The 27,173-nt window shown below is 41.7% G+C and overlaps 48 non-coding genes across 48 annotated transcripts; 26 read left to right on the forward strand and 22 right to left on the reverse strand.

Moving 5' to 3' along the window:
- Positions 1 to 385: 385 nt before the first annotated feature.
- Positions 386 to 459, forward strand: TRNAT-UGU (transfer RNA threonine (anticodon UGU)). Its single transcript has one exon. It is a non-coding gene; the product is annotated as a tRNA-Thr (tRNA).
- Positions 460 to 829: 370 nt separating this feature from the next.
- Positions 830 to 911, reverse strand: TRNAS-GCU (transfer RNA serine (anticodon GCU)). Its single transcript has one exon. It is a non-coding gene; the product is annotated as a tRNA-Ser (tRNA).
- A 902-nt stretch (positions 912 to 1,813) lies between these two features.
- Positions 1,814 to 1,887, forward strand: TRNAT-UGU (transfer RNA threonine (anticodon UGU)). The gene has a single exon. It is a non-coding gene; the product is annotated as a tRNA-Thr (tRNA).
- A 377-nt stretch (positions 1,888 to 2,264) lies between these two features.
- On the reverse strand, positions 2,265 to 2,346 carry TRNAS-GCU (transfer RNA serine (anticodon GCU)). The gene has a single exon. It is a non-coding gene; the product is annotated as a tRNA-Ser (tRNA).
- Positions 2,347 to 2,574: 228 nt separating this feature from the next.
- Positions 2,575 to 2,648, forward strand: TRNAT-AGU (transfer RNA threonine (anticodon AGU)). The gene has a single exon. It is a non-coding gene; the product is annotated as a tRNA-Thr (tRNA).
- A 603-nt stretch (positions 2,649 to 3,251) lies between these two features.
- TRNAT-UGU (transfer RNA threonine (anticodon UGU)) lies at positions 3,252 to 3,325 on the forward strand. Its single transcript has one exon. It is a non-coding gene; the product is annotated as a tRNA-Thr (tRNA).
- Positions 3,326 to 3,693: 368 nt separating this feature from the next.
- TRNAS-GCU (transfer RNA serine (anticodon GCU)) lies at positions 3,694 to 3,775 on the reverse strand. The gene has a single exon. It is a non-coding gene; the product is annotated as a tRNA-Ser (tRNA).
- Positions 3,776 to 4,216: 441 nt separating this feature from the next.
- Positions 4,217 to 4,290, reverse strand: TRNAT-UGU (transfer RNA threonine (anticodon UGU)). Its single transcript has one exon. It is a non-coding gene; the product is annotated as a tRNA-Thr (tRNA).
- Positions 4,291 to 4,664: 374 nt separating this feature from the next.
- On the reverse strand, positions 4,665 to 4,746 carry TRNAS-GCU (transfer RNA serine (anticodon GCU)). The gene has a single exon. It is a non-coding gene; the product is annotated as a tRNA-Ser (tRNA).
- Positions 4,747 to 5,967: 1,221 nt separating this feature from the next.
- Positions 5,968 to 6,041, forward strand: TRNAT-UGU (transfer RNA threonine (anticodon UGU)). The gene has a single exon. It is a non-coding gene; the product is annotated as a tRNA-Thr (tRNA).
- Positions 6,042 to 6,418: 377 nt separating this feature from the next.
- Positions 6,419 to 6,500, reverse strand: TRNAS-GCU (transfer RNA serine (anticodon GCU)). The gene has a single exon. It is a non-coding gene; the product is annotated as a tRNA-Ser (tRNA).
- Positions 6,501 to 6,758: 258 nt separating this feature from the next.
- On the forward strand, positions 6,759 to 6,832 carry TRNAT-AGU (transfer RNA threonine (anticodon AGU)). Its single transcript has one exon. It is a non-coding gene; the product is annotated as a tRNA-Thr (tRNA).
- A 663-nt stretch (positions 6,833 to 7,495) lies between these two features.
- On the forward strand, positions 7,496 to 7,569 carry TRNAT-UGU (transfer RNA threonine (anticodon UGU)). Its single transcript has one exon. It is a non-coding gene; the product is annotated as a tRNA-Thr (tRNA).
- A 377-nt stretch (positions 7,570 to 7,946) lies between these two features.
- Positions 7,947 to 8,028, reverse strand: TRNAS-GCU (transfer RNA serine (anticodon GCU)). The gene has a single exon. It is a non-coding gene; the product is annotated as a tRNA-Ser (tRNA).
- Positions 8,029 to 8,256: 228 nt separating this feature from the next.
- On the forward strand, positions 8,257 to 8,330 carry TRNAT-AGU (transfer RNA threonine (anticodon AGU)). Its single transcript has one exon. It is a non-coding gene; the product is annotated as a tRNA-Thr (tRNA).
- A 603-nt stretch (positions 8,331 to 8,933) lies between these two features.
- Positions 8,934 to 9,007, forward strand: TRNAT-UGU (transfer RNA threonine (anticodon UGU)). Its single transcript has one exon. It is a non-coding gene; the product is annotated as a tRNA-Thr (tRNA).
- A 377-nt stretch (positions 9,008 to 9,384) lies between these two features.
- Positions 9,385 to 9,466, reverse strand: TRNAS-GCU (transfer RNA serine (anticodon GCU)). The gene has a single exon. It is a non-coding gene; the product is annotated as a tRNA-Ser (tRNA).
- Positions 9,467 to 9,907: 441 nt separating this feature from the next.
- Positions 9,908 to 9,981, reverse strand: TRNAT-UGU (transfer RNA threonine (anticodon UGU)). Its single transcript has one exon. It is a non-coding gene; the product is annotated as a tRNA-Thr (tRNA).
- Positions 9,982 to 10,355: 374 nt separating this feature from the next.
- Positions 10,356 to 10,437, reverse strand: TRNAS-GCU (transfer RNA serine (anticodon GCU)). The gene has a single exon. It is a non-coding gene; the product is annotated as a tRNA-Ser (tRNA).
- Positions 10,438 to 10,878: 441 nt separating this feature from the next.
- On the reverse strand, positions 10,879 to 10,952 carry TRNAT-UGU (transfer RNA threonine (anticodon UGU)). Its single transcript has one exon. It is a non-coding gene; the product is annotated as a tRNA-Thr (tRNA).
- Positions 10,953 to 11,671: 719 nt separating this feature from the next.
- On the forward strand, positions 11,672 to 11,745 carry TRNAS-UGA (transfer RNA serine (anticodon UGA)). Its single transcript has one exon. It is a non-coding gene; the product is annotated as a tRNA-Ser (tRNA).
- A 377-nt stretch (positions 11,746 to 12,122) lies between these two features.
- TRNAS-GCU (transfer RNA serine (anticodon GCU)) lies at positions 12,123 to 12,204 on the reverse strand. The gene has a single exon. It is a non-coding gene; the product is annotated as a tRNA-Ser (tRNA).
- A 258-nt stretch (positions 12,205 to 12,462) lies between these two features.
- On the forward strand, positions 12,463 to 12,536 carry TRNAT-AGU (transfer RNA threonine (anticodon AGU)). Its single transcript has one exon. It is a non-coding gene; the product is annotated as a tRNA-Thr (tRNA).
- Positions 12,537 to 13,189: 653 nt separating this feature from the next.
- On the forward strand, positions 13,190 to 13,263 carry TRNAT-UGU (transfer RNA threonine (anticodon UGU)). The gene has a single exon. It is a non-coding gene; the product is annotated as a tRNA-Thr (tRNA).
- A 377-nt stretch (positions 13,264 to 13,640) lies between these two features.
- On the reverse strand, positions 13,641 to 13,722 carry TRNAS-GCU (transfer RNA serine (anticodon GCU)). The gene has a single exon. It is a non-coding gene; the product is annotated as a tRNA-Ser (tRNA).
- A 905-nt stretch (positions 13,723 to 14,627) lies between these two features.
- Positions 14,628 to 14,701, forward strand: TRNAT-UGU (transfer RNA threonine (anticodon UGU)). The gene has a single exon. It is a non-coding gene; the product is annotated as a tRNA-Thr (tRNA).
- Positions 14,702 to 15,078: 377 nt separating this feature from the next.
- TRNAS-GCU (transfer RNA serine (anticodon GCU)) lies at positions 15,079 to 15,160 on the reverse strand. Its single transcript has one exon. It is a non-coding gene; the product is annotated as a tRNA-Ser (tRNA).
- A 441-nt stretch (positions 15,161 to 15,601) lies between these two features.
- TRNAT-UGU (transfer RNA threonine (anticodon UGU)) lies at positions 15,602 to 15,675 on the reverse strand. The gene has a single exon. It is a non-coding gene; the product is annotated as a tRNA-Thr (tRNA).
- A 374-nt stretch (positions 15,676 to 16,049) lies between these two features.
- On the reverse strand, positions 16,050 to 16,131 carry TRNAS-GCU (transfer RNA serine (anticodon GCU)). The gene has a single exon. It is a non-coding gene; the product is annotated as a tRNA-Ser (tRNA).
- A 441-nt stretch (positions 16,132 to 16,572) lies between these two features.
- On the reverse strand, positions 16,573 to 16,646 carry TRNAT-UGU (transfer RNA threonine (anticodon UGU)). Its single transcript has one exon. It is a non-coding gene; the product is annotated as a tRNA-Thr (tRNA).
- A 719-nt stretch (positions 16,647 to 17,365) lies between these two features.
- On the forward strand, positions 17,366 to 17,439 carry TRNAT-UGU (transfer RNA threonine (anticodon UGU)). Its single transcript has one exon. It is a non-coding gene; the product is annotated as a tRNA-Thr (tRNA).
- Positions 17,440 to 17,816: 377 nt separating this feature from the next.
- Positions 17,817 to 17,898, reverse strand: TRNAS-GCU (transfer RNA serine (anticodon GCU)). Its single transcript has one exon. It is a non-coding gene; the product is annotated as a tRNA-Ser (tRNA).
- A 228-nt stretch (positions 17,899 to 18,126) lies between these two features.
- Positions 18,127 to 18,200, forward strand: TRNAT-AGU (transfer RNA threonine (anticodon AGU)). Its single transcript has one exon. It is a non-coding gene; the product is annotated as a tRNA-Thr (tRNA).
- A 1,116-nt stretch (positions 18,201 to 19,316) lies between these two features.
- On the forward strand, positions 19,317 to 19,390 carry TRNAT-UGU (transfer RNA threonine (anticodon UGU)). Its single transcript has one exon. It is a non-coding gene; the product is annotated as a tRNA-Thr (tRNA).
- A 377-nt stretch (positions 19,391 to 19,767) lies between these two features.
- TRNAS-GCU (transfer RNA serine (anticodon GCU)) lies at positions 19,768 to 19,849 on the reverse strand. Its single transcript has one exon. It is a non-coding gene; the product is annotated as a tRNA-Ser (tRNA).
- A 228-nt stretch (positions 19,850 to 20,077) lies between these two features.
- On the forward strand, positions 20,078 to 20,151 carry TRNAT-AGU (transfer RNA threonine (anticodon AGU)). Its single transcript has one exon. It is a non-coding gene; the product is annotated as a tRNA-Thr (tRNA).
- Positions 20,152 to 20,752: 601 nt separating this feature from the next.
- On the forward strand, positions 20,753 to 20,826 carry TRNAT-UGU (transfer RNA threonine (anticodon UGU)). Its single transcript has one exon. It is a non-coding gene; the product is annotated as a tRNA-Thr (tRNA).
- A 377-nt stretch (positions 20,827 to 21,203) lies between these two features.
- TRNAS-GCU (transfer RNA serine (anticodon GCU)) lies at positions 21,204 to 21,285 on the reverse strand. The gene has a single exon. It is a non-coding gene; the product is annotated as a tRNA-Ser (tRNA).
- A 228-nt stretch (positions 21,286 to 21,513) lies between these two features.
- Positions 21,514 to 21,587, forward strand: TRNAT-AGU (transfer RNA threonine (anticodon AGU)). The gene has a single exon. It is a non-coding gene; the product is annotated as a tRNA-Thr (tRNA).
- A 625-nt stretch (positions 21,588 to 22,212) lies between these two features.
- On the forward strand, positions 22,213 to 22,286 carry TRNAT-UGU (transfer RNA threonine (anticodon UGU)). The gene has a single exon. It is a non-coding gene; the product is annotated as a tRNA-Thr (tRNA).
- Positions 22,287 to 22,973: 687 nt separating this feature from the next.
- TRNAT-AGU (transfer RNA threonine (anticodon AGU)) lies at positions 22,974 to 23,047 on the forward strand. Its single transcript has one exon. It is a non-coding gene; the product is annotated as a tRNA-Thr (tRNA).
- Positions 23,048 to 23,649: 602 nt separating this feature from the next.
- Positions 23,650 to 23,723, forward strand: TRNAT-UGU (transfer RNA threonine (anticodon UGU)). The gene has a single exon. It is a non-coding gene; the product is annotated as a tRNA-Thr (tRNA).
- Positions 23,724 to 24,100: 377 nt separating this feature from the next.
- Positions 24,101 to 24,182, reverse strand: TRNAS-GCU (transfer RNA serine (anticodon GCU)). Its single transcript has one exon. It is a non-coding gene; the product is annotated as a tRNA-Ser (tRNA).
- A 228-nt stretch (positions 24,183 to 24,410) lies between these two features.
- TRNAT-AGU (transfer RNA threonine (anticodon AGU)) lies at positions 24,411 to 24,484 on the forward strand. The gene has a single exon. It is a non-coding gene; the product is annotated as a tRNA-Thr (tRNA).
- A 625-nt stretch (positions 24,485 to 25,109) lies between these two features.
- Positions 25,110 to 25,183, forward strand: TRNAT-UGU (transfer RNA threonine (anticodon UGU)). Its single transcript has one exon. It is a non-coding gene; the product is annotated as a tRNA-Thr (tRNA).
- Positions 25,184 to 25,870: 687 nt separating this feature from the next.
- On the forward strand, positions 25,871 to 25,944 carry TRNAT-AGU (transfer RNA threonine (anticodon AGU)). Its single transcript has one exon. It is a non-coding gene; the product is annotated as a tRNA-Thr (tRNA).
- A 602-nt stretch (positions 25,945 to 26,546) lies between these two features.
- TRNAT-UGU (transfer RNA threonine (anticodon UGU)) lies at positions 26,547 to 26,620 on the forward strand. The gene has a single exon. It is a non-coding gene; the product is annotated as a tRNA-Thr (tRNA).
- A 377-nt stretch (positions 26,621 to 26,997) lies between these two features.
- Positions 26,998 to 27,079, reverse strand: TRNAS-GCU (transfer RNA serine (anticodon GCU)). The gene has a single exon. It is a non-coding gene; the product is annotated as a tRNA-Ser (tRNA).
- Between the last annotated feature and the right edge of the window lie 94 nt (positions 27,080 to 27,173).

Raw genomic sequence — 27,173 nt, forward strand, 5'->3', positions numbered from 1 at the left:
GTCACGTAACGCACCCTTCTGGATTGGAAATAGAAAACTCCCATGCCTGCAAAGACAATAAAAAATCTTCAAAGCAAGATACCAAGTTGGAAAAGGCATGCAGAGCACAATGGATTAGCCGTCCATCGACTTAACCCCTCGGCCACCTCGTCTTTAAAAGGCAACAACTCCAGGTGAGACATTCTGACAACATGATCAACAAGTCTTTGGCTGCATTTTCATTGAAGGTCACATATTAAGCACTGGCTGAATGGACCGTAACTCAAAAAATGAAAGCTGCAACTGCTTCGTCAACATACAGCATTTTGTAGACATTTTAATCATTGTATAGCAATTCCCATTTTCTGACTTTCTGACTTTCTGACTTTTTGGCATTGGTTGTCATGGCGCTGTGGCTTAGTTGGTTAAAGCGCCTGTCTTGTAAACAGGAGATCCTGAGTTCGAATCTCAGCAGTGCCTTTCTTTCTTTGCAATTTTGAGCTTTTCATACCAAGAAGTAGACGTTCAATCAAATGTGACTTCAAACTTGTCTATCCCACAGTCCTAAGAATGTCCGAGCAAAGTCAAAAATATGTATGCTGGCTGAATGCCCAAAAGAAGGAAGTGTCCTCATCTTCTTTATTGGATAGTATTAAGCACCATGAAAGAGAAATGGAAAAACAATGCAGGATTACTAATGCCAGGTTGATAGGTCACATGAGGCACGTTTCTGAATCAAAAATAGAAAACTGCCATGGTGGGAGCATCCACTGTATATGCTGACAATAAAGAATCTACAAGGCAAGTTGCAAAGAATCTACTAGGCAAGCTGCAAAGTGGTAAAAAGAACCGACAAGGATGGGATTTGAACCCATGCATGCAGAGCACAATGGATTAGCAGTCCATCGCCTTAACCACTCGGCCACCTCGTCTACATAAGTCCCTACCTCCAGGTGATAGATTCTGAGAACAGGGTCAAAAAGTTTTTTGCTGCATTTTTATTGAAGGTCACAGATCAGGCACTGGCTGAGGGGACCGTAACTCCAAGTTGGTGAAAAAATGCAAGCTGCAACCACTCCATCAATGCACAACATTTAGTAGAAATGTGAATCATTGCGTAAGAAATTCCCATTTTCTGGCTTTTCTGCTGGACTTCATGTGGAGCTGTGGCTTAGTTGGTTAAAGCGCCTGTCTAGTAAAAAGGAGATCCTGAGTTCAAATCTCAGCAGTGCCTTTTTTCCCCCTAAATTTTAAGCTTTTCATACCAAAAAGCAGATGTTCAATCCTATCTGAAATCAATATTGACCATCCCACAGCCCTAAGACAGTCCGAGCAAAGTCAAAAATATGGATGCTGCTAAACGTCCAAAAAAAAGAAATGTCCTCATCTTCTTTATAGGATAGCATTAAGCACCATGCAAGAGGAATTGGAAAACAAGGCAGGATTTCTAAGGCCTGGTTGATAGGTCACGTAACGCACCCTTCTGGATTGGAAATAGAAAACTCCCATGCCTGCAAAGACAATAAAAAATCTTCAAAGCAAGATACCAAGTTGGAAAAGGCATGCAGAGCACAATGGATTAGCCGTCCATCGACTTAACCCCTCGGCCACCTCGTCTTTAAAAGGCAACCACTCCAGGTGAGACATTCTGACAACATGATCAACAAGTCTTTGGCTGCATTTTCATTGAAGGTCACATATTAAGCACTGGCTGAATGGACCGTAACTCAAAAAATGCAAGCTGCAACTGCTTCGTCAATATACAGCATTTTGTATACATTATAATCATTGCATAGCAATTCCCATTTTCTGACTTTAAGGCAAGGGTTGTCATGGCGCTGTGGCTTAGTTGGTTAAAGTGCCTGTCTTGTAAACAGGAGATCCTGAGTTCGAATCTCAGCAATGCCTTTCTTTCTTTGCAATTTTGAGCTTTTCATACCAAGAAGTAGACGTTCAATCATATGTGACTTCAAACTTGACTATCCCACAGTCCTAAGAATGTCCGAGCAAAGTCAAAAATATGTATGCTGGCTGAATGCCCAAAAGAAGGAAATGTCCTCATCTTCTTTATTGGATAGTATTATGCACCATGAAAGAGAAATGGAAAAACAATGCAGGATTACTAATGCCAGGTTGATAGGTCACATGAGGCACGTTTCTGAATCAAAAATAGAAAACTGCCATGGTGGCAGCATCCACTGCATATGCTGACAATAAAGAATCTACAAGGCAAGTTGCAAAGAATCTACTAGGCAAGCTGCAAAGTGGTAAAAAGTAGAAGAAACCGTCGAGGATGGGATTTGAACCCATGCATGCAGAGCACAATGGATTAGCAGTCCATCGCCTTTACCACTCGGCCACCTCGTCTACATAAGTCCCTACCTCCAGGTGATAGATTCTGAGAACAGGGTCAAAAAGTTTTTTGCTGCATTTTTATTGAAGGTCACAGATCAGGCACTGGCTGAGGGGACCGTAACTCCAAGTTGGTGAAAAAATGCAAGCTGCAACCACTCCATCAATGCACAACATTTAGTAGAAATTTGAATCATTGCGTAAGAAATTCCCATTTTCTGGCTTTTCTGCTGGACTTCATGTGGTGCTGTGGCTTAGTTGGTTAAAGCGCCTGTCTAGTAAACAGGAGATCCTGAGTTCAAATCTCAGCAGTGCCTTTTTTTTCCCCCTAAATTTTTAGCTTTTCATACCAAAAAGCAGATGTTCAATCCTATCTGACATCAATATTGACCATCCCTTAGCCCTAAGACAGTCCGAGCAAAGTCAAAAATATGGATGCTGGCTAAACGTCCAAAAGAAAGAAATGTCCTCATCTTCTTTATAGGATAGCATTAAGCACCATGCAAGAGGAATTGGAAAACAAGGCAGGATTTCTAAGGCCTGGTTGATAGGTCACGTAACGCACCCTTCTGGATTGGAAATAGAAAACTCCCATGCCTGCAAAGACAAAAAAAAATCTTCAAAGCAAGAAACCAAGTTGGAAAAGGCATGCAGAGCACAATGGATTAGCCGTCCATCGACTTAACCCCTCGGCCACCTCGTCTTTAAAAGGCAACCACTCCAGGTGAGACATTCTGACAACATGATCAACAAGTCTTTGGCTGCATTTTCATTGAAGGTCACATATTAAGCACTGGCTGAATGGACCGTAACTCAAAAAATGCAAGCTGCAACTGCTCCGTCAATATACAGCATTTTGTATACATTTTAATCATTGCATAGCAATTCCCATTTTCTGACTTTTAGGCAAGGCTTGTCATGGCGCTGTGGCTTAGTTGGTTAAAGCGCCTGTCTTGTAAACAGGAGATCCTGAGTTCGAATCTCAGCAGTGCCTTTCTTTCTTTGCAATTTTCAGCTTTTCATACCAAGAAGTAGACGTTCAATCATATGTGACTTCAAACTTGTCTATCCCACAGTCCTAAGAATGTCCGAGCAAAGTCAAAAATATGTATGCTGGATGAATGCCCAAAAGAAGGAAATGTCCTCATCTTCTTTATTGGATAGTATTAAGCACCATGCAAGAGAAATGGAAAAACAATGCAGGATTACTAATGCCAGGTTGATAGGTCACATGAGGCACGTTTCTGAATCAAAAATAGAAAACTGCCATGGTGGCAGCATCCACTGCATATGCTGACAATAAAGAATCTACAAGGCAAGTTGCAAAGAATCTACTAGGCAAGCTGCAAAGGTAGAAGAAACCAACGAGGATGGGATTTGAACCCATGCATGCAGAGCACAATGGATTAGCAGTCCATCGCCTTAACCACTCGGCCACCTCGTCTACATAAGTCCCTACCTCCAGGTGATAGATTCTGAGAACAGGGTCAAAAAGTTTTTTGCTGCATTTTTATTGAAGGTCACAGATCAGGCACTGGCTGATGAGACCGTAACTCCAAGTTGCCTTGTAGATTCTTTATTGTCAGCATATGCAGTGGATGCTGCCACCATGGCAGTTTTCTATTTTTGATTCAGAAACGTGCCTCATGTGACCTATCAACCTGGCATTAGTAATCCTGCATTGTTTTTCCATTTCTCTTGCATGGTGCTTAATACTATCCAATAAAGAAGATGAGGACATTTCCTTCTTTTGGGCATTCAGCCAGCATACATATTTTTGACTTTGCTCGGACATTCTTAGGACTGTGGGATAGACAAGTTTGAATTCACATATGATTGAACGTCTACTTCTTGGTATGAAAAGCTCAAAATTGCAAAGAAAGAAAGGCACTGCTGAGATTCGAACTCAGGATCTCCTGTTTACAAGACAGGCGCTTTAACCAACTAAGCCACAGCGCCATGACAACCTTTGCCTTAAAGTCAGAAAATGGGAATTGCTTAGGTGGTTAAAGCGCCTGTCGAGTAAACAGGAGATCCTGAGTTCAAATCTCAGCAGTGCCTTTTTTCCCCCTAAATTTTAAGCTTTTCATACCAAAAAGCAGATGTTCAATCCTATCTGACATCAATATTGTCCATCCCACAGCCCTAAGACAGTCCGAGCAAAGTCAAAAATATGGATGCTGGCTAAACGCCCAAAAGAAAGAAATGTCCTCATCTTCTTTATAGGATAGCATTAAGCACCATGCAAGAGGAATTGGAAAACAAGGCAGGATTTCTAAGGCCTGGTTGATAGGTCATGTAACGCACCCTTCTGGATTGGAAATAGAAATCTCCCATGAGGATGGGATTTGAACCCATGCATGCAGAGCACAATGGATTAGCAGTCCATCGCCTTAACCACTCGGCCACCTCGTCTACATAAGTCCCTATCTCCCGGTGATAGATTCTGAGAACAGGGTCAAAAAGTTTTTTGCTGCATTTTTATTGAAGGTCACAGATCAGGCACTGGCTGATGAGACCGTAACTCCAAGTTGCCTTGTAGATTCTTTATTGTCAGCATATGCAGTGGATGCTGCCACCATGGCAGTTTTCTATTTTTGATTCAGAAACGTGCCTCATGTGACCTATCAACCTGGCATTAGTAATCCTGCATTGTTTTTCCATTTCTCTTGCATGGTGCTTAATACTATCCAATAAAGAAGATGAGGACATTTCCTTCTTTTGGGCATTCAGCCAGCATACATATTTTTGACTTTGCTCGGACATTCTTAGGACTGTGGGATAGACAAGTTTGAAGTCATATATGATTGAACGTCTACTTCTTGGTATGAAAAGCTCAAAATTGCAAAGAAAGAAAGGCACTGCTGAGATTTGAACTCAGGATCTCCTGTTTACAAGACAGGCGCTTTAACCAACTAAGACAACCCTTGTCTTAGAGTCAGAAAATGGGAATTGCTTAGGTGGTTAAAGCGCCTGTCTAGTAAACAGGAGATCCTGAGTTCAAATCTCAGCAGTGCCTTTTTTTCCCCTAAATTTTAAGCTTTTCATACCAAAAAGCAGATGTTCAATCCTATCTGACATCAATATTGTCCATCCCACAGCCCTAAGACAGTCCGAGCAAAGTCAAAAATATGGATGCTGGCTAAACGCCCAAAAGAAAGAAATGTCCTCATCTTCTTTATAGGATAGCATTAAGCACCATGCAAGAGGAATTGGAAAACAAGGCAGGATTTCTAAGGCCTGGTTGATAGGTCACGTAACGCACCCTTCTGGATTGGAAATAGAAAACTCCCATGCCTGCAAAGACAATAAAAAATCTACAATGCAAGATACCAAGTTGGAAAAGGCATGCGGAGCACAATGGATTAGCCGTCCATCGACTTAACCCCTCGGCCACCTCGTCTTTAAAAGGCAACCACTCCAGGTGAGACATTCTGACAACATGATCAACAAGTCTTTGGCTGCATTTTCATTGAAGGTCACATATTAAGCACTGGCTGAATGGACCGTAACTCAAAAAATGCAAGCTGCAACTGCTCCGTCAATATACAGCATTTTGTATACATTTTAATCATTGCATAGCAATTCCCATTTTCTGACTTTCTGACTTTTTGACTTTTTGGCATTGGTTGTCATGGCGCTGTGGCTTAGTTGGTTAAAGCGCCTGTCTTGTAAACAGGAGATCCTGAGTTCGAATCTCAGCAGTGCCTTTCTTTCTTTGCAATTTTGAGCTTTTCATACCAAGAAGTAGACGTTCAATCATATGTGACTTCAAACTTGTCTATCCCACAGTCCTAAGAATGTCCGAGCAAAGTCAAAAATATATATGCTGGCTGAATGCCCAAAAGAAGGAAATGTCCTCATCTTCTTTATTGGATAGTATTAAGCACCATGCAAGAGAAATGGAAAAACAATGCAGGATTACTAATGCCAGGTTGATAGGTCACATGAGGCACGTTTCTGAATCAAAAATAGAAAACTGCCATGGTGGCAGCATCCACTGCATATGCTGACAATAAAGAATCTACAAGGCAAGTTGCAAAGAATCTACTAGGCAAGCTGCAAAGTGGTAAAAAGTAGAAGAAACCGACGAGGATGGGATTTGAACCCATGCATGCAGAGTACAATGGATTAGCAGTCCATCGCCTTAACCACTCGGCCACCTCGTCTACATAAGTCCCTACCTCGGCCACCTCGTCTACATAAGTCCCTACCTCCAGGTGATAGATTCTGAGAACAGGGTCAAAAAGTTTTTTACTGCATTTTTATTGAAGGTCACAGATCAGGCACTGGCTGAGGGGACCGTAACTCCAAGTTGGTGAAAAAATGCAAGCTGCAACCACTCCATCAATGCACAACATTAAGTAGAAATTTGAATCATTGCGTAAGAAATTCCCATTTTCTGGCTTTTCTGCTGGACTTCATGTGGTGCTGTGGCTTAGTTGGTTAAAGCTCCTGTCTAGTAAACAGGAGATCCTGAGTTCAAATCTCAGCAGTGCCTTTTTTTCCCCTAAATTTTAAGCTTTTCATACCAAAAAGCAGATGTTCAATCCTATCTGACATCAATATTGTCCATCCCACAGCCCTAAGACAGTCCGAGCAAAGTCAAAAATATGGATGCTGGCTAAACGCCCAAAAGAAAGAAATGTCCTCATCTTCTTTATAGGATAGCATTAAGCACCATGCAAGAGGAATTGGAAAACAAGGCAGGATTTCTAAGGCCTGGTTGATAGGTCACGTAACGCACCCTTCTGGATTGGAAATAGAAAACTCCCATGCCTGCAAAGACAATAAAAAATCTACAAAGCAAGATACCAAGTTGGAAGAGGCATGCAGAGCACAATGGATTAGCCGTCCATCGACTTAACCCCTCGGCCACCTCGTCTTTAAAAGGCAACCACTCCAGGTGAGACATTCTGACAACATGATCAACAAGTCTTTGGCTGCATTTTCATTGAAGGTCACATATTAAGCACTGGCTGAATGGACCGTAACTCAAAAAATGCAAGCTGCAACTGCTCCGTCAATATACAGCATTTTGTAGACATTTTAATCATTGCATAGCAATTCCCATTTTCTGACTTTCTGACTTTCTGACTTTTTGACTTTTTGACTTTTTGGCATTGGTTGGCATTGGTTGGCATTGGTTGTCATTGGTTGTCATGGCGATGTGGCTTAGTTGGTTAAAGTGCCTGTCTTGTAAACAGGAGATCCTGAGTTCGAATCTCAGCAATGCCTTTCTTTCTTTGCAATTTTGAGCTTTTCATACCAAGAAGTAGACGTTCAATCATATGTGACTTCAAACTTGACTATCCCACAGTCCTAAGAATGTCCGAGCAAAGTCAAAAATATGTATGCTGGCTGAATGCCCAAAAGAAGGAAATGTCCTCATCTTCTTTATTGGATAGTATTAAGCACCATGAAAGAGAAATGGAAAAACAATGCAGGATTACTAATGCCAGGTTGATAGGTCACATGAGGCACGTTTCTGAATCAAAAATAGAAAACTGCCATGGTGGCAGCATCCACTGCATATGCTGACAATAAAGAATCTACAAGGCAAGTTGCAAAGAATCTACTAGGCAAGCTGCAAAGTGGTAAAAAGTAGAAGAAACCGTCGAGGATGGGATTTGAACCCATGCATGCAGAGCACAATGGATTAGCAGTCCATCGCCTTTACCACTCGGCCACCTCGTCTACATAAGTCCCTACCTCCAGGTGATAGATTCTGAGAACAGGGTCAAAAAGTTTTTTGCTGCATTTTTATTGAAGGTCACAGATCAGGCACTGGCTGAGGGGACCGTAACTCCAAGTTGGTGAAAAAATGCAAGCTGCAACCACTCCATCAATGCACAACATTTAGTAGAAATTTGAATCATTGCGTAAGAAATTCCCATTTTCTGGCTTTTCTGCTGGACTTCATGTGGTGCTGTGGCTTAGTTGGTTAAAGCGCCTGTCTAGTAAACAGGAGATCCTGAGTTCAAATCTCAGCAGTGCCTTTTTTTTCCCCCTAAATTTTAAGCTTTTCATACCAAAAAGCAGATGTTCAATCCTATCTGACATCAATATTGACCATCCCTTAGCCCTAAGACAGTCCGAGCAAAGTCAAAAATATGGATGCTGGCTAAACGTCCAAAAGAAAGAAATGTCCTCATCTTCTTTATAGGATAGCATTAAGCACCATGCAAGAGGAATTGGAAAACAAGGCAGGATTTCTAAGGCCTGGTTGATAGGTCACGTAACGCACCCTTCTGGATTGGAAATAGAAAACTCCCATGCCTGCAAAGACAAAAAAAAATCTTCAAAGCAAGAAACCAAGTTGGAAAAGGCATGCAGAGCACAATGGATTAGCCGTCCATCGACTTAACCCCTCGGCCACCTCGTCTTTAAAAGGCAACCACTCCAGGTGAGACATTCTGACAACATGATCAACAAGTCTTTGGCTGCATTTTCATTGAAGGTCACATATTAAGCACTGGCTGAATGGACCGTAACTCAAAAAATGCAAGCTGCAACTGCTCCGTCAATATACAGCATTTTGTATACATTTTAATCATTGCATAGCAATTCCCATTTTCTGACTTTTAGGCAAGGCTTGTCATGGCGCTGTGGCTTAGTTGGTTAAAGCGCCTGTCTTGTAAACAGGAGATCCTGAGTTCGAATCTCAGCAGTGCCTTTCTTTCTTTGCAATTTTCAGCTTTTCATACCAAGAAGTAGACGTTCAATCATATGTGACTTCAAACTTGTCTATCCCACAGTCCTAAGAATGTCCGAGCAAAGTCAAAAATATGTATGCTGGATGAATGCCCAAAAGAAGGAAATGTCCTCATCTTCTTTATTGGATAGTATTAATCACCATGCAAGAGAAATGGAAAAACAATGCAGGATTACTAATGCCAGGTTGATAGGTCACATGAGGCACGTTTCTGAATCAAAAATAGAAAACTGCCATGGTGGCAGCATCCACTGCATATGCTGACAATAAAGAATCTACAAGGCAAGTTGCAAAGAATCTACTAGGCAAGCTGCAAAGTGGTAAAAAGTAGAATGAACCGACGAGGATGGGATTTGAACCCATGCATGCAGAGCACAATGGATTAGCAGTCCATCGCCTTAACCACTCGGCCACCTCGTCTACATAAGTCCCTACATCCAGGTGATAGATTCTGAGAACAGGGTCAAAAAGTTTTTTGCTGCATTTTTATTGAAGGTCACAGATCAGGCACTGGCTGATGAGACCGTAACTCCAAGTTGCCTTGTAGATTCTTTATTGTCAGCATATGCAGTGGATGCTGCCACCATGGCAGTTTTCTATTTTTGATTCAGAAACGTGCCTCATGTGACCTATCAACCTGGCATTAGTAATCCTGCATTGTTTTTCCATTTCTCTTGCATGGTGCTTAATACTATCCAATAAAGAAGATGAGGACATTTCCTTCTTTTGGGCATTCAGCCAGCATACATATTTTTGACTTTGCTCGGACATTCTTAGGACTGTGGGATAGACAAGTTTGAATTCACATATGATTGAACGTCTACTTCTTGGTATGAAAAGCTCAAAATTGCAAAGAAAGAAAGGCACTGCTGAGATTCGAACTCAGGATCTCCTGTTTACAAGACAGGCGCTTTAACCAACTAAGCCACAGCGCCATGACAACCTTTGCCTTAAAGTCAGAAAATGGGAATTGCTTAGGTGGTTAAAGCGCCTGTCGAGTAAACAGGAGATCCTGAGTTCAAATCTCAGCAGTGCCTTTTTTCCCCCTAAATTTTAAGCTTTTCATACCAAAAAGCAGATGTTCAATCCTATCTGACATCAATATTGTCCATCCCACAGCCCTAAGACAGTCCGAGCAAAGTCAAAAATATGGATGCTGGCTAAACGCCCAAAAGAAAGAAATGTCCTCATCTTCTTTATAGGATAGCATTAAGCACCATGCAAGAGGAATTGGAAAACAAGGCAGGATTTCTAAGGCCTGGTTGATAGGTCACGTAACGCACCCTTCTGGATTGGAAATAGAAATCTCCCATGAGGATGGGATTTGAACCCATGCATGCAGAGCACAATGGATTAGCAGTCCATCGCCTTAACCACTCGGCCACCTCGTCTACATAAGTCCCTATCTCCCGGTGATAGATTCTGAGAACAGGGTCAAAAAGTTTTTTGCTGCATTTTTATTGAAGGTCACAGATCAGGCACTGGCTGATGAGACCGTAACTCCAAGTTGCCTTGTAGATTCTTTATTGTCAGCATATGCAGTGGATGCTGCCACCATGGCAGTTTTCTATTTTTGATTCAGAAACGTGCCTCATGTGACCTATCAACCTGGCATTAGTAATCCTGCATTGTTTTTCCATTTCTCTTGCATGGTGCTTAATACTATCCAATAAAGAAGATGAGGACATTTCCTTCTTTTGGGCATTCAGCCAGCATACATATTTTTGACTTTGCTCGGACATTCTTAGGACTGTGGGATAGACAAGTTTGAAGTCACATATGATTGAACGTCTACTTCTTGGTATGAAAAGCTCAAAATTGCAAAGAAAGAAAGGCACTGCTGAGATTTGAACTCAGGATCTCCTGTTTACAAGACAGGCGCTTTAACCAACTAAGCCACAGCGCCATGACAACCCTTGTCTTAGAGTCAGAAAATGGGAATTGCTTAGGTGGTTAAAGCGCCTGTCTAGTAAACAGGAGATCCTGAGTTCAAATCTCAGCAGTGCCTTTTTTTCCCCTAAATTTTAAGCTTTTCATACCAAAAAGCAGATGTTCAATCCTATCTGACATCAATATTGTCCATCCCACAGCCCTAAGACAGTCCGAGCAAAGTCAAAAATATGGATGCTGGCTAAACGCCCAAAAGAAAGAAATGTCCTCATCTTCTTTATAGGATAGCATTAAGCACCATGCAAGAGGAATTGGAAAACAAGGCAGGATTTCTAAGGCCTGGTTGATAGGTCACGTAACGCACCCTTCTGGATTGGAAATAGAAAACTCCCATGCCTGCAAAGACAATAAAAAATCTACAAAGCAAGATACCAAGTTGGAAAAGGCATGCGGAGCACAATGGATTAGCCGTCCATCGACTTAACCCCTCGGCCACCTCGTCTTTAAAAGGCAACCACTCCAGGTGAGACATTCTGACAACATGATCAACAAGTCTTTGGCTGCATTTTCATTGAAGGTCACATATTAAGCACTGGCTGAATGGACCGTAACTCAAAAAATGCAAGCTGCAACTGCTCCGTCAATATACAGCATTTTGTATACATTTTAATCATTGCATAGCAATTCCCATTTTCTGACTTTCTGACTTTTTGACTTTTTGGCATTGGTTGTCATGGCGCTGTGGCTTAGTTGGTTAAAGCGCCTGTCTTGAAAACAGGAGATCCTGAGTTCGAATCTCAGCAGTGCCTTTCTTTCTTTGCAATTTTGAGCTTTTCATACCAAGAAGTAGACGTTCAATCATATGTGACTTCAAACTTGTCTATCCCACAGTCCTAAGAATGTCCGAGCAAAGTCAAAAATATGTATGCTGGCTGAATGCCCAAAAGAAGGAAATGTCCTCATCTTCTTTATTGGATAGTATTAAGCACCATGCAAGAGAAATGGAAAAACAATGCAGGATTACTAATGCCAGGTTGATAGGTCACATGAGGCACGTTTCTGAATCAAAAATAGAAAACTGCCATGGTGGCAGCATCCACTGCATATGCTGACAATAAAGAATCTACAAGGCAAGTTGCAAAGAATCTACTAGGCAAGCTGCAAAGTGGTAAAAAGTAGAAGAAACCGACGAGGATGGGATTTGAACCCATGCATGCAGAGTACAATGGATTAGCAGTCCATCGCCTTAACCACTCGGCCACCTCGTCTACATAAGTCCCTACCTCGGCCACCTCGTCTACATAAGTCCCTACCTCCAGGTGATAGATTCTGAGAACAGGGTCAAAAAGTTTTTTACTGCATTTTTATTGAAGGTCACAGATCAGGCACTGGCTGAGGGGACCGTAACTCCAAGTTGGTGAAAAAATGCAAGCTGCAACCACTCCATCAATGCACAACATTAAGTAGAAATTTGAATCATTGCGTAAGAAATTCCCATTTTCTGGCTTTTCTGCTGGACTTCATGTGGTGCTGTGGCTTAGTTGGTTAAAGCTCCTGTCTAGTAAACAGGAGATCCTGAGTTCAAATCTCAGCAGTGCCTTTTTTTCCCCTAAATTTTAAGCTTTTCATACCAAAAAGCAGATGTTCAATCCTATCTGACATCAATATTGTCCATCCCACAGCCCTAAGACAGTCCGAGCAAAGTCAAAAATATGGATGCTGGCTAAACGCCCAAAAGAAAGAAATGTCCTCATCTTCTTTATAGGATAGCATTAAGCACCATGCAAGAGGAATTGGAAAACAAGGCAGGATTTCTAAGGCCTGGTTGATAGGTCACGTAACGCACCCTTCTGGATTGGAAATAGAAAACTCCCATGCCTGCAAAGACAATAAAAAATCTACAAAGCAAGATACCAAGTTGGAAGAGGCATGCAGAGCACAATGGATTAGCCGTCCATCGACTTAACCCCTCGGCCACCTCGTCTTTAAAAGGCAACCACTCCAGGTGAGACATTCTGACAACATGATCAACAAGTCTTTGGCTGCATTTTCATTGAAGGTCACATATTAAGCACTGGCTGAATGGACCGTAACTCAAAAAATGCAAGCTGCAACTGCTCCGTCAATATACAGCATTTTGTAGACATTTTAATCATTGCATAGCAATTCCCATTTTCTGACTTTCTGACTTTCTGACTTTTTGACTTTTTGACTTTTTGGCATTGGTTGGCATTGGTTGTCATTGGTTGTCATGGCGCTGTGGCTTAGTTGGTTAAAGTGCCTGTCTTGTAAACAGGAGATCCTGAGTTCGAATCTCAGCAATGCCTTTCTTTCTTTGCAATTTTGAGCTTTTCATACCAAGAAGTAGACGTTCAATCATATGTGACTTCAAACTTGACTATCCCACAGTCCTAAGAATGTCCGAGCAAAGTCAAAAATATGTATGCTGGCTGAATGCCCAAAAGAAGGAAATGTCCTCATCTTCTTTATTGGATAGTATTAAGCACCATGAAAGAGAAATGGAAAAACAATGCAGGATTACTAATGCCAGGTTGATAGGTCACATGAGGCACGTTTCTGAATCAAAAATAGAAAACTGCCATGGTGGCAGCATCCACTGCATATGCTGACAATAAAGAATCTACAAGGCAAGTTGCAAAGAATCTACTAGGCAAGCTGCAAAGTGGTAAAAAGTAGAAGAAACCGTCGAGGATGGGATTTGAACCCATGCATGCAGAGCACAATGGATTAGCAGTCCATCGCCTTTACCACTCGGCCACCTCGTCTACATAAGTCCCTACCTCCAGGTGATAGATTCTGAGAACAGGGTCAAAAAGTTTTTTGCTGCATTTTTATTGAAGGTCACAGATCAGGCACTGGCTGAGGGGACCGTAACTCCAAGTTGGTGAAAAAATGCAAGCTGCAACCACTCCATCAATGCACAACATTTAGTAGAAATTTGAATCATTGCGTAAGAAATTCCCATTTTCTGGCTTTTCTGCTGGACTTCATGTGGTGCTGTGGCTTAGTTGGTTAAAGCGCCTGTCTAGTAAACAGGAGATCCTGAGTTCAAATATCACCAGTGCCTTTTTTTTCCCCCTAAATTTTAAGCTTTTCATACCAAAAAGCAGATGTTCAATCCTATCTGACATCAATATTGACCATCCCTTAGCCCTAAGACAGTCCGAGCAAAGTCAAAAATATGGATGCTGGCTAAACGTCCAAAAGAAAGAAATGTCCTCATCTTCTTTATAGGATAGCATTAAGCACCATGCAAGAGGAATTGGAAAACAAGGCAGGATTTCTAAGGCCTGGTTGATAGGTCACGTAACGCACCCTTCTGGATTGGAAATAGAAAACTCCCATGCCTGCAAAGACAAAAAAAAATCTTCAAAGCAAGAAACCAAGTTGGAAAAGGCATGCAGAGCACAATGGATTAGCCGTCCATCGACTTAACCCCTCGGCCACCTCGTCTTTAAAAGGCAACCACTCCAGGTGAGACATTCTGACAACATGATCAACAAGTCTTTGGCTGCATTTTCATTGAAGGTCACATATTAAGCACTGGCTGAATGGACCGTAACTAAAAAAATGCAAGCTGCAACTGCTCCGTCAATATACAGCATTTTGTATACATTTTAATCATTGCATAGCAATTCCCATTTTCTGACTTTTAGGCAGGGGTTGTCATGGCGCTGTGGCTTAGTTGGTTAAAGCGCCTGTCTTGTAAACAGGAGATCCTGAGTTCGAATCTCAGCAGTGCCTTTCTTTCTTTGCAATTTTCAGCTTTTCATACCAAGAAGTAGACGTTCAATCATATGTGACTTCAAACTTGTCTATCCCACAGTCCTAAGAATGTCCGAGCAAAGTCAAAAATATGTATGCTGGATGAATGCCCAAAAGAAGGAAATGTCCTCATCTTCTTTATTGGATAGTATTAAGCACCATGCAAGAGAAATGGAAAAACAATGCAGGATTACTAATGCCAGGTTGATAGGTCACATGAGGCACGTTTCTGAATCAAAAATAGAAAACTGCCATGGTGGCAGCATCCACTGCATATGCTGACAATAAAGAATCTACAAGGCAAGTTGCAAAGAATCTACTAGGCAAGCTGCAAAGTGGTAAAAAGTAGAAGGAACCGACGAGGATGGGATTTGAACCCATGCATGCAGAGCACAATGGATTAGCAGTCCATCGCCTTAACCACTCGGCCACCTCGTCTACATAAGTCCCTACATCCAGGTGATAGATTCTGAGAACAGGGTCAAAAAGTTTTTTGCTGCATTTTTATTGAAGGTCACAGATCAGGCACTGGCTGATGAGACCGTAACTCCAAGTTGCCTTGTAGATTCTTTATTGTCAGCATATGCAGTGGATGCTGCCACCATGGCAGTTTTCTATTTTTGATTCAGAAACGTGCCTCATGTGACCTATCAACCTGGCATTAGTAATCCTGCATTGTTTTTCCATTTCTCTTGCATGGTGCTTAATACTATCCAATAAAGAAGATGAGGACATTTCCTTCTTTTGGGCATTCAGCCAGCATACATATTTTTGACTTTGCTCGGACATTCTTAGGACTGTGGGATAGACAAGTTTGAAGTCACATATGATTGAACGTCTACTTCTTGGTATGAAAAGCTCAAAATTGCAAAGAAAGAAAGGCACTGCTGAGATTCGAACTCAGGATCTCCTGTTTACAAGACAGGCGCTTTAACCAACTAAGCCACAGCGCCATGACAACCTTTGCCTTAAAGTCAGAAAATGGGAATTGCTTAGGTGGTTAAAGCGCCTGTCGAGTAAACAGGAGATCCTGAGTTCAAATCTCAGCAGTGCCTTTTTTTCCCCTAAATTTTAAGCTTTTCATACCAAAAAGCAGATGTTCAATCCTATCTGACATCAATATTGTCCATCCCACAGCCCTAAGACAGTCCGAGCAAAGTCAAAAATATGGATGCTGGCTAAACGCCCAATAGAAAGAAATGTCCTCATCTTCTTTATAGGATAGCATTAAGCACCATGCAAGAGGAATTGGAAAACAAGGCAGGATTTCTAAGGCCTGGTTGATAGGTCACGTAACGCACCCTTCTGGATTGGAAATAGAAAACTCCCATGAGGATGGGATTTGAACCCATGCATGCAGAGCACAATGGATTAGCAGTCCATCGCCTTAACCACTCGGCCACCTCGTCTACATAAGTCCCTATCTCCCGGTGATAGATTCTGAGAACAGGGTCAAAAAGTTTTTTGCTGCATTTTTATTGAAGGTCACAGATCAGGCACTGGCTGATGAGACCGTAACTCCAAGTTGCCTTGTAGATTCTTTATTGTCAGCATATGCAGTGGATGCTGCCACCATGGCAGTTTTCTATTTTTGATTCAGAAACGTGCCTCATGTGACCTATCAACCTGGCATTAGTAATCCTGCATTGTTTTTCCATTTCTCTTGCATGGTGCTTAATACTATCCAATAAAGAAGATGAGGACATTTCCTTCTTTTGGGCATTCAGCCAGCATACATATTTTTGACTTTGCTCGGACATTCTTAGGACTGTGGGATAGACAAGTTTGAAGTCACATATGATTGAACGTCTACTTCTTGGTATGAAAAGCTCAAAATTGCAAAGAAAGAAAGGCACTGCTGAGATTTGAACTCAGGATCTCCTGTTTACAAGACAGGCGCTTTAACCAACTAAGCCACAGCGCCATGACAACCCTTGTCTTAGAGTCAGAAAATGGGAATTGCTTAGGTGGTTAAAGCGCCTGTCTAGTAAACAGGAGATCCTGAGTTCAAATCTCAGCAGTGCCTTTTTTTCCCCTAAATTTTAAGCTTTTCATACCAAAAAGCAGATGTTCAATCCTATCTGACATCAATATTGTCCATCCCACAGCCCTAAGACAGTCCGAGCAAAGTCAAAAATATGGATGCTGGCTAAACGCCCAAAAGAAAGAAATGTCCTCATCTTCTTTATAGGATAGCATTAAGCACCATGCAAGAGGAATTGGAAAACAAGGCAGGATTTCTAAGGCCTGGTTGATAGGTCACGTAACGCACCCTTCTGGATTGGAAATAGAAAACTCCCATGCCTGCAAAGACAATAAAAAATCTACAAAGCAAGATACCAAGTTGGAAAAGGCATGCGGAGCACAATGGATTAGCCGTCCATCGACTTAACCCCTCGGCCACCTCGTCTTTAAAAGGCAACCACTCCAGGTGAGACATTCTGACAACATGATCAACAAGTCTTTGGCTGCATTTTCATTGAAGGTCACATATTAAGCACTGGCTGAATGGACTGTAACTCAAAAAATGCAAGCTGCAACTGCTCCGTCAATATACAGCATTTTGTATACATTTTAATCATTGCATAGCAATTCCCATTTTCTGACTTTCTGACTTTTTGACTTTTTGGCATTGGTTGTCATGGCGCTGTGGCTTAGTTGGTTAAAGCGCCTGTCTTGTAAACAGGAGATTCTGAGTTCGATTTTCAGCAGTGCCTTTCTTTCTTTGCAATTTTGAGCTTTTCATACCAAGAAGTAGACGTTCAATCATATGTGACTTCAAACTTGTCTATCCCACAGTCCTAAGAATGTCCGAGCAAAGTCAAAAATATGTATGCTGGCTGAATGCTCAAAAGAAGGAAATGTCCTCATCTTCTTTATTGGATAGTATTAAGCACCATGAAAGAGAAATGGAAAAACAATGCAGGATTACTAATGCCAGGTTGATAGGTCACACGAGGCACGTTTCTGAATCAAAAATAGAAAACTGCCATGGTGGGAGCATCCACTGCATATGCTGACAATAAAGAATCTACAAGGCAAGTTGCAAAGAATCTACTAGGCAAGCTGCAAAGTGGTAAAAAGTAGAAGAAACCGACGAGGATGGGATTTGAACCCATGCATGCAGAGCACAATGGATTAGCAGTCCATCGCCTTAACCACTCGGCCACCTCGTCTACATAAGTCCCTACCTCCAGGTGATAGATTCTGAGAAAAGGGTCAAAAAGTTTTTTGCTGCATTTTTATTGAAGGTCACAGATCAGGCACTGGCTGAGGGGACCGTAACTCCAAGTTGGTGAAAAAATGCAAGCTGCAACCACTCCATCAATGCACAACATTAAGTAGAAATTTGAATCATTGCGTAAGAAATTCCCATTTTCTGGCTTTTCTGCTGGACTTCATGTGGTGCTGTGGCTTAGTTGGTTAAAGCGCCTGTCTAGTAAACAGGAGATCCTGAGTTCAAATCTCAGCAGTGCCTTTTTTTCCCCTAAATTTTAAGCTTTTCATACCAAAAAGCAGATGTTCAATCCTATCTGACATCAATATTGACCATCCCACAGCCCTAAGACAGTCCGAGCAAAGTCAAAAATATGGATGCTGGCTAAACGTCCAAAAGAAAGAAATGTCCTCATCTTCTTTATAGGATAGCATTAAGCACCATGCAAGAGGAATTGGAAAACAAGGCAGGATTTCTAAGACCTGGTTGATAGGTCACGTAACGCACCCTTCTGGATTGGAAATAGAAAACTCCCATGCCTGCAAAGACAATAAAAAATCTTCAAAGCAAGATACCAAGTTGGAAAAGGCATGCAGAGCACAATGGATTAGCCGTCCATCGACTTAACCCCTCGGCCACCTCGTCTTTAAAAGGCAACCACTCCAGGTGAGACATTCTGACAACTAGTGTTGCTCGCGAATATTCGCAATTCGAATTTTATTCTCGAATATCGCATATTCGCGAATTCGCGAATATTCGCGAATATAGCGCTATATATTCGTAATTACGAATATTCTTTTTTTTTTTTTTTTTTCATTATTTTTTTTCACAGTACACATCACAGTGATCATCCCTCTCTGCTTCCAGCTTGTGTGGTGTAAAGAAGGCTCTAATACTACTGTGTGAGACCGGTGTGCGAATTTTCGCGTATGCGAAAATTTGCATATGCAAATTTTCGCATATGCAAATTTTCACTAAAGCACATTTTTGTAGGTGCAAATTTTCGTATATGTTAATTTTCGCATACGCGAATATTCGCATATGCGAAAATAAAACGAGAATATTACGAATATGCGAATATCCGCGAATATGACGAATATTCGTCCACATATTCGCGAATATTCGCGAATTCGAATATGGCCTATGCCGCTCAACACTACTGACAACATGATCAACAAGTCTTTGGCTGCATTTTCATTGAAGATCACATATTAAGCACTGGCTGAATGGACCGTAACTCAAAAAATGCAAGCTGCAACTGCTCCGTCAATATACAGCATTTTGTAGACATTTTAATCATTGCATAGCAATTCCCATTTTCTGACTTTCTGACTTTTTGACTTTTTGACTTTTTGACTTTTTGGCATTGGTTGTCATGGCGCTGTGGCTTAGTTGGTTAAAGCGCCTGTCTTGTAAACAGGAGATCCTGAGTTCGAATCTCAGCAGTGCCTTTCTTTCTTTGCAATTTTGAGCTTTTCATACCAAGAAGTAGACGTTCAATCATATGTGACTTCAAACTTGTCTATCCCACAGTCCTAAGAATGTCCGAGCAAAGTCAAAAATATGTATGCTGGCTGAATGCCCAAAAGAAGGAAATGTCCTCATCTTCTTTATTGGATATTATTAAGCACCATGAAAGAGAAATGGAAAAACAATGCAGGATTACTAATGCCAGGTTGATAGGTCACATGAGGCACGTTTCTGAATCAAAAATAGAAAACTGCCATGGTGGGAGCATCCACTGCATATGCTGACAATAAAGAATCTACAAGGCAAGTTGCAAAGAATCTACTAGGCAAGCTGCAAAGTGGTAAAAAGTAGAAGAAACCGTCGAGGATGGGATTTGAACCCATGCATGCAGAGCACAATGGATTAGCAGTTCATCGCCTTAACCACTCGGCCACCTCGTCTACATAAGTCCCTGCCTCCAAGTGATAGATTCTGAGAACAGGGTCAAAAAGTTTTTTGCTGCATTTTTATTGAAGGTCACAGATCAGGCACTGGCTGAGGGGACCGTAACTCCAAGTTGGTGAAAAAATGCAAGCTGCAACCACTCCATCAATGCACAACATTTAGTAGAAATTTGAATCATTGCGTAAGAAATTCCCATTTTCTGGCTTTTCTGCTGGACTTCATGTGGTGCTGTGGCTTAGTTGGTTAAAGCGCCTGTCTAGTAAACAGGAGATCCTGAGTTCAAATCTCAGCAGTGCCTTTTTTTCCCCTAAATTTTAAGCTTTTCATACCAAAAAGCAGATGTTCAATCCTATCTGACATCAATATTGACCATCCCACAGCCCTAAGACAGTCCGAGCAAAGTCAAAAATATGGATGCTGGCTAAACGTCCAAAAGAAAGAAATGTCCTCATCTTCTTTATAGGATAGCATTAAGCACCATGCCAGAGGAATTGGAAAACAAGGCAGGATTTCTAAGGCCTGGTTGATAGGTCACGTAACGCACCCTTCTGGATTGGAAATAGAAAACTCCCATGCCTGCAAAGACAATAAAAAATCTTCAAAGCAAGATACCAAGTTGGAAAAGGCATGCAGAGCACAATGGATTAGCCGTCCATCGACTTAACCCCTCGGCCACCTCGTCTTTAAAAGGCAACCACTCCAGGTGAGACATTCTGACAACATGATCAACAAGTCTTTGGCTGCATTTTCATTGAAGATCACATATTAAGCACTGGCTGAATGGACCGTAACTCAAAAAATGCAAGCTGCAACTGCTCCGTCAATATACAGCATTTTGTAGACATTTTAATCATTGCATAGCAATTCCCATTTTCTGACTTTTAGGCAAGGGTTGTCATGGCGCTGTGGCTTAGTTGGTTAAAGCGCCTGTCTTGTAAACAGGAGATCCTGAGTTCGAATCTCAGCAGTGCCTTTCTTTCTTTGCAATTTTGAGCTTTTCATACCAAGAAGTAGACGTTCAATCATATGTGACTTCAAACTTGTCTATCCCACAGTCCTAAGAATGTCCGAGCAAAGTCAAAAATATGTATGCTGGCTGAATGCCCAAAAGAAGGAAATGTCCTCATCTTCTTTATTGGATAGTATTAAGCACCATGAAAGAGAAATGGAAAAACAATGCAGGATTACTAATGCCAGGTTGATAGGTCACACGAGGCACGTTTCTGAATCAAAAATAGAAAACTGCCATGGTGGGAGCATCCACTGCATATGCTGACAATAAAGAATCTACAAGGCAAGTTGCAAAGAATCTACTAGGCAAGCTGCAAAGTGGTAAAAAGTAGAAGAAACCGACGAGGATGGGATTTGAACCCATGCATGCAGAGCACAATGGATTAGCAGTCCATCGCCTTAACCACTCGGCCACCTCGTCTACATAAGTCCCTACCTCCAGGTGATAGATTCTGACAACAGGGTCAAAAAGTTTTTTACTGCATTTTTATTGAAGGTCACAGATCAGGCACTGGCTGAGGGGACCGTAACTCCAAGTTGGTGAAAAAATGCAAGCTGCAACCACTCCATCAATGCACAACATTAAGTAGAAATTTGAATCATTGCGTAAGAAATTCCCATTTTCTGGCTTTTCTGCTGGACTTCATGTGGTGCTGTGGCTTAGTTGGTTAAAGCGCCTGTCTAGTAAACAGGAGATCCTGAGTTCAAATCTCAGCAGTGCCTTTTTTTCCCCTAAATTTTAAGCTTTTCATACCAAAAAGCAGATGTTCAATCCTATCTGACATCAATATTGTCCATCCCACAGCCCTAAGACAGTCCGAGCAAAGTCAAAAATATGGATGCTGGCTAAACGCCCAAAAGAAAGAAATGTCCTCATCTTCTTTATAGGATAGCATTAAGCACCATGCAAGAGGAATTGGAAAACAAGGCAGGATTTCTAAGGCCTGGTTGATAGGTCACGTAACGCACCCTTCTGGATTGGAAATAGAAAACTCCCATGCCTGCAAAGACAATAAAAAATCTACAAAGCAAGATACCAAGTTGGAAAAGGCATGCAGAGCACAATGGATTAGCCGTCCATCGACTTAACCCCTCGGCAACCTCGTCTTTAAAAGGCAACCACTCCAGGTGAGACATTCTGACAACATGATCAACAAGTCTTTGGCTGCATTTTCATTGAAGGTCACATATTAAGCACTGGCTGAATGGACCGTAACTCAAAAAATGCAAGCTGCAACTGCTCCGTCAATATACATCATTTTGTAGACATTTTAATCATTGCATAGCAATTCCCATTTTCTGACTTTCTGACTTTCTGACTTTTTGGCTTTTTGGCATTGGTTGTCATGGCGCTGTGGCTTAGTTGGTTAAAGTGCCTGTCTTGTAAACAGGAATTCCTGAGTTCGAATCTCAGCAATGCCTTTCTTTCTTTGCAATTTTGAGCTTTTCATACCAAGAAGTAGACGTTCAATCATATGTGACTTCAAACTTGTCTATCCCACAGTCCTAAGAATGTCCGAGCAAAGTCAAAAATATGTATGCTGGCTGAATGCCCAAAAGAAGGAAATGTCCTCATCTTCTTTATTGGATAGTATTAAGCACCATGAAAGAGAAATGGAAAAACAATGCAGGATTACTAATGCCAGGTTGATAGGTCACATGAGGCACGTTTCTGAATCAAAAATAGAAAACTGCCATGGTGGCAGCATCCACTGCATATGCTGACAATAAAGAATCTACAAGGCAAGTTGCAAAGAATCTACTAGGCAAGCTGCAAAGTGGTAAAAAGTAGAAGAAACCGACAAGGATGGTATTTGAACCCATGCATGCAGAGCACAATGGATTAGCAGTCCATCGCCTTTACCCCTCGGCCACCTGGTCTACATAAGTCCCTACCTCCAGGTGATAGATTCTGAGAACAGGGTCAAAAAGTTTTTTGCTGCATTTTTATTGAAGGTCACAGATCAGGCACTGGCTGAGGGGACCGTAACTCCAAGTTGGTGAAAAAATGCAAGCTGCAACCACTCCATCAATGCACAACATTTAGTAGAAATTTGAATCATTGCGTAAGAAATTCCCATTTTCTGGCTTTTCTGCTGGACTTCATGTGGTGCTGTGGCTTAGTTGGTTAAAGCGCCTGTCTAGTAAACAGGAGATCCTGAGTTCAAATCTCAGCAGTGCCTTTTTTTCCCCCTAAATTTTAAGCTTTTCATACCAAAAAGCAGATGTTCAATCCTATCTGACATCAATATTGACCATCCCACAGCCCTAAGACAGTCCGAGCAAAGTCAAAAATATGGATGCTGGCTAAACGTCCAAAAGAAAGAAATGTCCTCATCTTCTTTATAGGATAGCATTAAGCACCATGCAAGAGGAATTGGAAAACAAGGCAGGATTTCTAAGGCCTGGTTGATAGGTCACGTAACGCACCCTTCTGGATTGGAAATAGAAAACTCCCATGCCTGCAAAGACAAAAAAAAATCTTCAAAGCAAGATACCAAGTTGGAAAAGGCATGCAGAGCACAATGGATTAGCCGTCCATCGACTTAACCCCTCGGCCACCTCGTCTTTAAAAGGCAACCACTCCAGGTGAGACATTCTGACAACATGATCAACAAGTCTTTGGCTGCATTTTCATTGAAGGTCACATATTAAGCACTGGCTGAATGGACCGTAACTCAAAAAATGCAAGCTGCAACTGCTCCGTCAATATACAGCATTTTGTATACATTTTAATCATTGCATAGCAATTCCCATTTTCTGACTTTTAGGCAAGGGTTGTCATGGCGCTGTGGCTTAGTTGGTTAAAGCGCCTGTCTTGTAAACAGGAGATCCTGAGTTCGAATCTCAGCAGTGCCTTTCTTTCTTTGCAATTTTGAGCTTTTCATACCAAGAAGTAGACGTTCAATCATATGTGACTTCAAACTTGTCTATCCCACAGTCCTAAGAATGTCCGAGCAAAGTCAAAAATATGTATGCTGGCTGAATGCCCAAAAGAAGGAAATGTCCTCATCTTCTTTATTGGATAGTATTAAGCACCATGCAAGAGAAATGGAAAAACAATGCAGGATTACTAATGCCAGGTTGATAGGTCACATGAGGCATGTTTCTGAATCAAAAATAGAAAACTGCCATGGTGGCAGCATCCACTGCATATGCTGACAATAAAGAATCTACAAGGCAAGTTGCAAAGAATCTACTAGGCAAGCTGCAAAGTGGTAAAAAGTAGAAGGAACCGACGAGGATGGGATTTGAACCCATGCATGCAGAGCACAATGGATTAGCAGTCCATCGCCTTAACCACTCGGCCACCTCGTCTACATAGGTCCCTACCTCCAGGTGATAGATTCTGAGAACAGGGTCAAAAAGTTTTTTGCTGCATTTTTATTGAAGGTCACAGATCAGGCACTGGCTTAGGGGACCGTAACTCCAAGTTGGTGAAAAAATGCAAGCTGCAACCACTCCATCAATGCACAACATTTAGTAGAAATTTGAATCATTGCGTAAGAAATTCCCATTTTCTGGCTTTTCTGCTGGACTTCATGTGGTGCTGTGGCTTAGTTGGTTAAAGCGCCTGTCTAGTAAACAGGAGATCCTGAGTTCAAATCTCAGCAGTGCCTTTTTTTCCCCTAAATTTTAAGCTTTTCATACCAAAAAGCAGATGTTCAATCCTATCTGACATCAATATTGTCCATCCCACAGCCCTAAGACAGTCCGAGCAAAGTCAAAAATATGGATGCTGGCTAAACGCCCAAAAGAAAGAAATGTCCTCATCTTCTTTATAGGATAGCATTAAGCACCATGCAAGAGGAATTGGAAAACAAGGCAGGATTTCTAAGGCCTGGTTGATAGGTCACGTAACGCACCCTTCTGGATTGGAAATAGAAAACTCCCATGCCTGCAAAGACAATAAAAAATCTACAAAGCAAGATACCAAGTTGGAAAAGGCATGCAGAGCACAATGGATTAGCCGTCCATCGACTTAACCCCTCGGCAACCTCGTCTTTAAAAGGCAACCACTCCAGGTGAGAAATTCTGACAACATGATCAACAAGTCTTTGGCTGCATTTTCATTGAAGGTCACATATTAAGCACTGGCTGAATGGACCGTAACTCAAAAAATGCAAGCTGCAACTGCTCCGTCAATATACAGCATTTTGTAGACATTTTAATCATTGCATAGCAATTCCCATTTTCTGACTTTCTGACTTTCTGACTTTTTGGCTTTTTGGCATTGGTTGTCATGGCGCTGTGGCTTAGTTGGTTAAAGTGCCTGTCTTGTAAACAGGAATTCCTGAGTTCGAATCTCAGCAATGCCTTTCTTTCTTTGCAATTTTGAGCTTTTCATACCAAGAAGTAGACGTTCAATCATATGTGACTTCAAACTTGTCTATCCCACAGTCCTAAGAATGTCCGAGCAAAGTCAAAAATATGTATGCTGGCTGAATGCCCAAAAGAAGGAAATGTCCTCATCTTCTTTATTGGATAGTATTAAGCACCATGAAAGAGAAATGGAAAAACAATGCAGGATTACTAATGCCAGGTTGATAGGTCACATGAGGCACGTTTCTGAATCAAAAATAGAAAACTGCCATGGTGGCAGCATCCACTGCATATGCTGACAATAAAGAATCTACAAGGCAAGTTGCAAAGAATCTACTAGGCAAGCTGCAAAGTGGTAAAAAGTAGAAGAAACCGACAAGGATGGTATTTGAACCCATGCATGCAGAGCACAATGGATTAGCAGTCCATCGCCTTTACCCCTCGGCCACCTGGTCTACATAAGTCCCTACCTCCAGGTGATAGATTCTGAGAACAGGGTCAAAAAGTTTTTTGCTGCATTTTTATTGAAGGTCACAGATCAGGCACTGGCTGAGGGGACCGTAACTCCAAGTTGGTGAAAAAATGCAAGCTGCAACCACTCCATCAATGCACAACATTTAGTAGAAATTTGAATCATTGCGTAAGAAATTCCCATTTTCTGGCTTTTCTGCTGGACTTCATGTGGTGCTGTGGCTTAGTTGGTTAAAGCGCCTGTCTAGTAAACAGGAGATCCTGAGTTCAAATCTCAGCAGTGCCTTTTTTTCCCCCTAAATTTTAAGCTTTTCATACCAAAAAGCAGATGTTCAATCCTATCTGACATCAATATTGACCATCCCACAGCCCTAAGACAGTCCGAGCAAAGTCAAAAATATGGATGCTGGCTAAACGTCCAAAAGAAAGAAATGTCCTCATCTTCTTTATAGGATAGCATTAAGCACCATGCAAGAGGAATTGGAAAACAAGGCAGGATTTCTAAGGCCTGGTTGATAGGTCACGTAACGCACCCTTCTGGATTGGAAATAGAAAACTCCCATGCCTGCAAAGACAAAAAAAAATCTTCAAAGCAAGATACCAAGTTGGAAAAGGCATGCAGAGCACAATGGATTAGCCGTCCATCGACTTAACCCCTCGGCCACCTCGTCTTTAAAAGGCAACCACTCCAGGTGAGACATTCTGACAACATGATCAACAAGTCTTTGGCTGCATTTTCATTGAAGGTCACATATTAAGCACTGGCTGAATGGACCGTAACTCAAAAAATGCAAGCTGCAACTGCTCCGTCAATATACAGCATTTTGTATACATTTTAATCATTGCATAGCAATTCCCATTTTCTGACTTTTAGGCAAGGGTTGTCATGGCGCTGTGGCTTAGTTGGTTAAAGCGCCTGTCTTGTAAACAGGAGATCCTGAGTTCGAAACTCAGCAGTGCCTTTCTTTCTTTGCAATTTTGAGCTTTTCATACCAAGAAGTAGACGTTCAATCATATGTGACTTCAAACTTGTCTATCCCACAGTCCTAAGAATGTCCGAGCAAAGTCAAAAATATGTATGCTGGCTGAATGCCCAAAAGAAGGAAATGTCCTCATCTTCTTTATTGGATAGTATTAAGCACCATGCAAGAGAAATGGAAAAACAATGCAGGATTACTAATGCCAGGTTGATAGGTCACATGAGGCATGTTTCTGAATCAAAAATAGAAAACTGCCATGGTGGCAGCATCCACTGCATATGCTGACAATAAAGAATCTACAAGGCAAGTTGCAAAGAATCTACTAGGCAAGCTGCAAAGTGGTAAAAAGTAGAAGGAACCGACGAGGATGGGATTTGAACCCATGCATGCAGAGCACAATGGATTAGCAGTCCATCGCCTTAACCACTCGGCCACCTCGTCTACATAGGTCCCTACCTCCAGGTGATAGATTCTGAGAACAGGGTCAAAAAGTTTTTTGCTGCATTTTTATTGAAGGTCACAGATCAGGCACTGG

This window comes from Hyla sarda, chromosome 6 (assembly GCF_029499605.1).
Source record: "Hyla sarda isolate aHylSar1 chromosome 6, aHylSar1.hap1, whole genome shotgun sequence".
Lineage (NCBI taxonomy): Eukaryota > Metazoa > Chordata > Amphibia > Anura > Hylidae > Hyla > Hyla sarda.